The sequence below is a fragment of the Pteropus vampyrus genome, unplaced genomic scaffold, assembly GCF_000151845.1.
Source record: "Pteropus vampyrus isolate Shadow unplaced genomic scaffold, Pvam_2.0 Scaffold6, whole genome shotgun sequence".
Lineage (NCBI taxonomy): Eukaryota > Metazoa > Chordata > Mammalia > Chiroptera > Pteropodidae > Pteropus > Pteropus vampyrus.
This window is the reverse complement of record NW_011888787.1, coordinates 9,807,153-9,815,403: the sequence shown is the minus strand read 5'-3', so window position 1 is coordinate 9,815,403 and position 8,251 is coordinate 9,807,153.

Here is an 8,251-nt window from a genome sequence, read left to right as displayed (position 1 = left end):
TCGGCTCTCACCACGTTCCCTCTCACAGGGGCTGGAATACGTGTGAAGAGGGTGCGTGGTGGGGGCTGCACCCCTCCTCTGTGGGGCTGCACAGCTTTGGCTTCCTCTCACACTAGACCGTGGAGCCACCCTCTGTCCCCAGCTCTCAGACATCCAGCTCCTGATATCAAGCCCCATATGGTCAAAGAGACATGAAGCTCCGTGGGGAAGGAAAGTGTCTGAGGAGCTGGAAAGAGAGAGAAACTCAGTTCAACTGGCACATCAAGGTCAAGGGCCTCACCCCCGCTAGCATCAAAGAGTAGGATCTATAAGCAGGGAAGGGAATCCAGCTGAGGGACCCCAGAGTGGAAATAGGGCAGAAGCCCTTTGCAACACAATCCCCATGGGAAACATGACAGAATTAGTAGCAGGAATGAGACCTCCCTCAGCGGATACAAGAATCATTGGGTTGAAAATAACCACAAGGTCATCTAGTCCAGCTGCCACCAATTGCCTGAAGTTTTCCAACCCATTTTTGGATAAGCAGTCACCCAGCCTCAGACGGCAGCTCACTGCCCCATGTGGCAGCCCCTTCAGAGGGTGGGCAAGGCTTGCAAAGGCCCCTGGGGGCCCAGCACTTCTGGGGTTGAGCTCACGGTAGACAGGGGGCAGTCCCCTGGGGCCTGAATCCAGCACATTCCTTCTTAAGGGAGGTGTGTTCATGCACCCTGGATTGACAGCAAAGACTCTTGGTGAGATCAAGTTTATGTGTTTACATGACTATTTTGGTGAACCAGCCTTAAAACCTTCTCCATAGAAGGGCGATTTTGTGTTGTTCTTGGCTCTCATTCCTGTGAAATATCTGGGATCATGATTTTAGAATCGACAGGAACTCAGTCATCTAGTCCAGCAACCTCGTTTGATTTATGAGAACTGAAGGGAGCCTCGAGCCCTCGCATGGAGTTCAGAGAACGCTCCCCACTGCTCCATCTGGGGCTCCCTGCGAGTCTGCCATCCCTGTGGCTCTGGGGAGTCGCTGGCTCTGAACCCCTCGTGAAAGTGCCCAGTGGCCTCTCTTCTGAGTCGCATGTTACCTGACCACTGCGGCACTGGTCCCTGTTGGCTCATCCCTCATTCTCGAAATTCTCCTCCCTTGGTCTTGCCGATAGCATTACCGGTTTCTTCCACCTTCCTTGCAATCTTCTTGGCTGGACGTTGTTCTACCAGCCCCGCAGATAAAGGTGTTTCCTTCAGCATGTCCTGGCCCTGCCTCTCCACTGTCTCCACCCACTGTACGTATTCATCCTATTGGTTACGATCACCACCTAGACAGGGATAATTTATAAATGTCCATCTTCAGCTCTTGCTCTCTTCCCAGGTAGTAGGCTGTGCTCCAGAGCCATAGATCCAACTATTTACTGATTGTCTTCATCTGGGTGTTTCATAAGCATTTTGATTGAACATGTCAAAAAATGCAATTCATTATCCGCCGCCCCAGCCCCGTTGCATTTGTATATTCCCTTTCTGAGACCCACTTCTCACCACCACATCACTCAAACCCAGAAGTTAACTCAGACTTCTCTATTCCCCTCAATTCCTGATTCCTATGTGTGCTGGCCGTGAAGAAATGGTGAGAGGAATAAAGCAAACAATTGCATCAAATTTGGAGAAAGCAGCCTCGCTTCCCAACCTCGAGGGGTGTCAGGAACGAGACAAAGAAGGACAGCAGACAAACCGTGCCCACACAGGTGGGCAGAATTGACTTCAGTCCAGAGTGCTCTACCAGCCCCCGGTCCATCTGCCACCTTCTGGATTTATCTCCTACAGATCCAGCTCAGACGGAATGGGCCACCTGTTCAACTGTTCTCTTCCCAACAGCTGCAACTCACTTATCCAGTCATCACGACACCTGGAAAATGCCAACCACCTGTCTTCTCCATGTGTGAACCTGGCCCACCCATTGCTGACAGGGGACGTTTTCCCGCCAGGCACATAGCACCATCATAAACTCACGGTCCCCGACTCAGCCGTGTCCTCAGCACTTCCTGGTAACATTACTCTGTTCTGTAGTCGAGTCGCTCTTCTCCACAGATTCCCCTCTGATCACAGCCACGTCGCTCTTTCACAGCTACGTTTCTTGAAGACATGTACCTGCCACCTCTGTGTCTCCACCTTCGCTTCATCTCTCATCACCAACCCACCTGTCTCACGCTCTCGGGCTCCCCTCTCATCAGAGGCCTCCCTGTTGCTTAATTCCAATGTTCACTCTTAGTCCCTGCCTGTTTGATCTCTTAATACTATTTGTCACAGCTGACAGTACCCTCTTCTGTAAAAGTCTCCTTTTCCTTGATTTCCTTGACACATATTTTTTCTCCTAACTCCATGGTAGGCTTTTTTCTCTACATGGCCAAGCCTTGGAATATTGCAGCCAGTCAAGCAGCATATTCCGTCCCAGACCTTCCTTACGCATCCTAACTCTGTCCTTGTGAGGTCGTGTATCCGAATGACTTGGATCACCATCTGTCTGTAAACGGATGACTCTAATCTGTGGCTCCTGCTCAGACTTGCTCCTACGCAGGACATCGCCATGGGGATATTGCATACGTATATGTCACACTCAGTGTGTCAGAAGCTGACTCATACCTTCTCCCCATTCTCACTCTCACTGCTCTGCACCCCAAACCCCATTCACTTCAGCGTGCCTCTCAGGAAATGGCATACGCCTGCTGTTCAAGGCAGGACCTGGGACTCACCTTTGACCCCTCTTACTCCCTAACCACTCAAATCCACCCAAATCCTATTTAACCTGGCTCTAGGTAATGCCCTTCTTTCTAATGCAGGCATGTGGGAGCTTTCACGATGCGTGCCATGGGAAGCTTGCAGTAGAGGGGTGACACGGTGGGACATGGATTTCGGCAGTGTCACTCAGAATGCTGTGCTGGGAACAGACTGCACAGGAGTCAAGATGGAAGCAAAGGGGCCAGGCGAGCAGCTCCTGCAATCATCCGCTCTCTAGATGACGGCAGCTCCAACCAGGGTGGTGGCAGAAAGGTTGAATGTGACCCATATTTTGAAGGTAGAGTTGACAAGGTTTTCTGATGAACTGAGTTATGTCTGTGAGAGATAGAAGAATCAATAATGATTCTAATGGTTTTTGGCCTGAGCAAATGGAAAGATGGAGTTGTCATTAGCCGAGATGGGGAAGATTGTGAAAGGAGTTGGTTTGAACATATTAATTTTAAGCAGCCAATTAGACACTCAAGACATTTCATGCTGATCAGAGTTGCATATTTTAAATTAAAATATCACTTGTCAAAATGCCTGATATCTTTTAGGATTAGCCTCATTCTTTTCAGGCTCAAGGCTCTGGCCCTATCCCAAACTTTATAGATGTCATACAACTGGTCGAAGAGGATACATTAGTTTGGTCCCATCTACGGTGCCAGATCTCCAGAACTGCTGCTGTCTAGATATTTACTCTGAGCATCGCTTTAAAAATCTAATAAGCAAAACATTCCTGGTTGTGCACAAGGCTTGGAGCCACTCTTCACTCTAAAGCTTCCCAAATTCGGAGGTATTAGACGAGGTTTTCTTGGCCAGACTATGTGCCAGATCCTCTGATAAACCATCTGCTAGGAATCTGTCCTTCTGGAATACTCAGCCAAGTGCTCCAGATGGGGCTGTGAAAGGGCTCTCTGGATAAAGAAGGCAAAGGGATAGCTGTTGGCATGTTTTCAAATCATGGCGCCCGATCACCAAGGACATCATCAGATAATGTCCTTTCAGGCCTTCTAGGGGTAGTAAAATCATGGCCTCCTAAGGATGGGATACCCGAGCCTAGCAAATCCTTCTGTGGGCAAACTGGGGACCAATGTTGCCCCACAGGTATTGTGAAAAAATTACAAACCCCAACCTGCTGAAACACAAAAGTTTTAGCTCAACTCTACACTGCTAAATGGATGAATATATTCTCTTTTCTTAAAATAGCTTGCTTGCTAAGGAAAAAGATGTGCATATTTCTCAGACTCAAAAGTACATCCAAGGAAAATTGCCAAGTTCTACAACAGTCCATCACCCACATGCAGGCTCTTGTGACAGACCCAGGGGCAATTAAAATTTTAGCCTCTCTATTTAAAATGAGTGGTCCCCTCTTGAAGGACAGTCCTGGACAGTGCCTCGCTTGCCGTTGTCAGTTTGAATAAAGGAATAACATTTTCCAGAGCTCGGGACAGGAGTGCCCATCAAATGACTAGCCCAGTTTCTCTGTAAATCAGCTCACAAGACTCATCACCAACATGTCTTCCAAACCCTCTGGGGAAAAAAGGCAGCAGCAACGAAATAGGGATAGAGCTCTTCAAAGGGGATTTTGAAGACACGCATTGAAATATAGAATCTCTATAGGCTTACTGTTTAAAAATTCCTTCATCTGGAGCAGACAGACAAATAATGCACTAAGTAAATAAGAATAGATGGAATAATTTTATTAATGAATTTATTAAGTGACATAATCCTCTCATCCATTTAACCTTGAAAAACAATCAAAATAGATCAAGTGCGTTCTGATCAATGTCTAGGGTAGGGGTTCAAATAAGGGTAACCCTAGAGGGAGGGAAGAGAGAGAAGTTACTTGTAGAAAACACGTTTACCTCCCCCAACCTGGAAATTGTCACCTGCTACAGGTTCAGGACCCATACCTCCAGCCCTGCACAGAGACACATATGGAGCTTTTCCAGTTGCCCTGGGCCAGGTAAGTGTTGTGAACGAATAGATATCTAATCAGCTTAAGGTACATTTGTAGACTTGTCCATGATTGTAGGTGTCAGTGACCCTGTCCTGAGAATGACTTTAGAATTGTACCTGCAACACTGACCTTGTAAGCATGTGTTTGGAAGCCTAACCAGAGAGACAGCAGAGCACGAGGTTACAGACAGGCTAGGGTCCTGGCTGGACCACTTGCTAGCTGCTTGATCTTGAGCACGTAGGGAAAACTGGATGTCTCTCGGTCTCTCATCTGCAAAGTGGGGAGTAGTAGTACAGCTCTCATAGAAAAGTAAAGATGAAGTGATTTAATCTGTACACAACATTTCAACCAGTGCCTAGGACATCATAAGTGCTGTATGGTATTTGCTATTTTAATATTACCAGCTTTGTTGACGTAAATGTGAATTCTATGCCGACTCTGCAAAAAAATTGGATTAAAAGTATGCAAGCAATCAAGTCGCCTATGAGAAAATAACTGAGGATTGTGGCATCAATGTGTAAAGTCAGAGAAAAACATGAAAATTCTCAACGTTTTCCTAATCTGCTGATGTTCAAGAGAAACACAATACACTTAAAAATTTTGCATTACAGTCATGCTAGCAAATCGAATCATATGATATTGCCAATTTATGGGTCAAATAAGATAAAATATCAACAATCATCATAGGGATTGATTTATAATATGCCCTGGACATTGGAATTCTGTGCAATACACTTTGTTTATTTTATGCTTTGTACCCTAGGGAAAATTTATTAAAGGGCATTTTAAAAGATGTATATGAAATAAAAACATTTTAAGCCTGACATTTGGTTACATAAAGATTGAATTTGCATAAAAACTTCCAACCATTTTGCATCACTAATACATGGAGCTTCTTAAATTGGAGGAAACTTTAGAGAAAACCTTTCTAAACTTTTATTCTTATGAAGAAACTGAGGTAAATGCATTCGGTCAAGGTCACTGTTAGGAACTATTAGAGCCAAGAACAGCTGTCGGGTCCCTGAGGCCCTATGCCGTTTCTCTTATGAAAAAATCCCATCTTTATTGTCTGGAGACTTGTCAGGAGGGTGCAGACCATGTTCATAAAGCAGCCACATCCATGGTGTGGACGACATGGGTCTGAGCAGACCTGCTCTTGCCTGAATGCCAAGACCCACTTTCTCAAGCTTCTGATTGTAGGCTCAGGGTTGTCAGTGACTTGTCTCGGACCCTCTCCTCTGGCTTCCTCCAACTTTCCAGGTTGCTAAAACCACCCATTCCACTAGCTGCTGGGGGCCTAGGTCCCTGTTCTCCACTGCTGCTAGCCCAGGGATGTGTCACCTAGTCCCACTGGTGTCCTTTAACCTTGTTCTGAGCTCCGTAAACAGTCTGTCCATTAAACTCTCTATTACTCATGTGCCATGTGTTTTTTGCTGGGATCATGACAAATGCAGATCTTGTAGATTCTATCAAACAGCATGAGATGTAATTCCACAAAATGCACAGGAAGAGCACTTAATTCCCCATAACCCACACTCCAAATAGAAATGAGCACTTGACCAACCAAGAATTTATTTGGGTTTTTGAAAATGCTTTTAGTGTCTTTCAGAGATGACTCTTTTTATATAATAAGTCATTCTATTCATGATTGGGTGTCTTTTTCAGTTCTGCCCTCAGAGGTTGATAGTTAGCACTTGATACACAAGTTTACCCTCTTCTGAGGCCAAGGGTTTTGGTATTATGGGGGGATATATCTAATATTCGGGAAAAATAATCTGACATTTAAGAACAAATAAGTCACTATAATAATACACATTCCATAAAGAACAGTTAATGCCACTAGCAAGGATATTTGCTCTACCTTATTTTTGACTTTTCATAATAACATGTCAAGTGAAAAATGAGAGGTCTTTGGCACTCCTAATTCAAGTGCCAATAAAACATTAGCTATCTTATCTGTCCTTTCAATGCCTAGCAACTTAACATGAAAAATCAAAAATAAAGCGAAATTTTATAACAGAGAATATATGCATTCTTGGCCCTTCTCCTTGTAACCACTTTCAAGAAAGAAAGTAAAAAGTTTTCATATGCTCACATTTCCATAGCACAGCAGAGCATAACATCACTTCCTTCGGAACTAGGACTCTAAACCAGTAGATCCCAGAACTAAAGCAATGGGAAGTAAAATTTCACCAAGGGTGACTATGAAAGGACCTACCCCCTATGTCCATCTCTTGATCTCAGGGCTGAAAATCTTGGCTAAGAAAAAACAACAACATATATTGACCTCTGGTTTGGGGCATGTACTACGTACTGGAGGACATCACTCCTGTGTCGCCAGCCAGCTGGAACCGGAACGAAATCTTTGGTTCTGTCACGTCAGCTGTGTCGGCATGATGGGAAATATGGCGATACCACTAAATTCTACGAACGTGAGATCATCGTTGTGCTTAATTTGCTGCAGAATTAATTCCTTGGTCAGGACCAATGGTCTGTAGGACAATGAGACATTCTGTAAATCCATAGATGGTAATTTTGGCTGAAGCACTCCAGGCCAAAAAGGCAAATCCATATTCAGAGTAAACATTTTCCAGAGAGAATAAAGCACTGCCCTTCCACGATGGAAGTGGCCCAAAGTAACCAGATGGCCGGCTGCCTCCCCTGTGGAAAGTTGCCGTGTTCAGCACGCGGGGTTGGTCCCTGCTGTCGGTAGGTTGAGCCCTCAGCCCCGGCTTGAAGAGTGGAATTTCGTGTGGCTGAGCCTATGGGTGACAACCAGGGTTTAATCAGAAAACTAGAGCCACTGTGACTGTTATCAGATAAAAGATTTATTACAGAATGAGAACTTACATAATTGTGGCAAATATTAGGGGAGGTACATCCAGAAAGCAAACTCGGGGTCACCTGCCAGTCCTCCCGAAGCACTGATGCAGGGCGGACAAGCCGAGGTTTGCAGAGGACCCCAAGAGACTCTACAGGGGTTGCAAAGGGAAAGGTTTTTTTTTGATAGGTCTACAGGAAGCTATGGCCTCTGCATAGCTCTGCCTCTGTGGATCCACAGCCGAATATCTGGTTTTGAACGTAGGAGGCAGGTTGAACAGTCAGAAAGATGAGCTAAATAAAGAATGAAGAAGAAAAATCAGAAGCAGAATCCCCGGGCACTTCTGAATCTGTTCTCTACATATTTGACTGCAAGACCTTCTGAGAGTAATAACCGCTGTTTTACTTCTCCTTTCTAAACCTCGCACAAGTTCTTATCTTACCAACTCTTCTCTAGAGACATAAAGAAAATGGGATTCTGGGAAATGTAGTTCCATCCTAACCAAGTTGATATGACATAATCCAGCACATCCCCAGAGTAAGAAGGCTGGTTAGCCATTCGTTTATTCATTTATGTGTTCATTCAAATGACAAATATATTGTGCTGATAACACTCTAGGTACTCATTTCGCAGAGTGTAAAGTAGTCTTAATGGGACTTAAAGAATACTGTATACGTGAAACTAATTTAAATAAATAAAGTTTTAAAAAA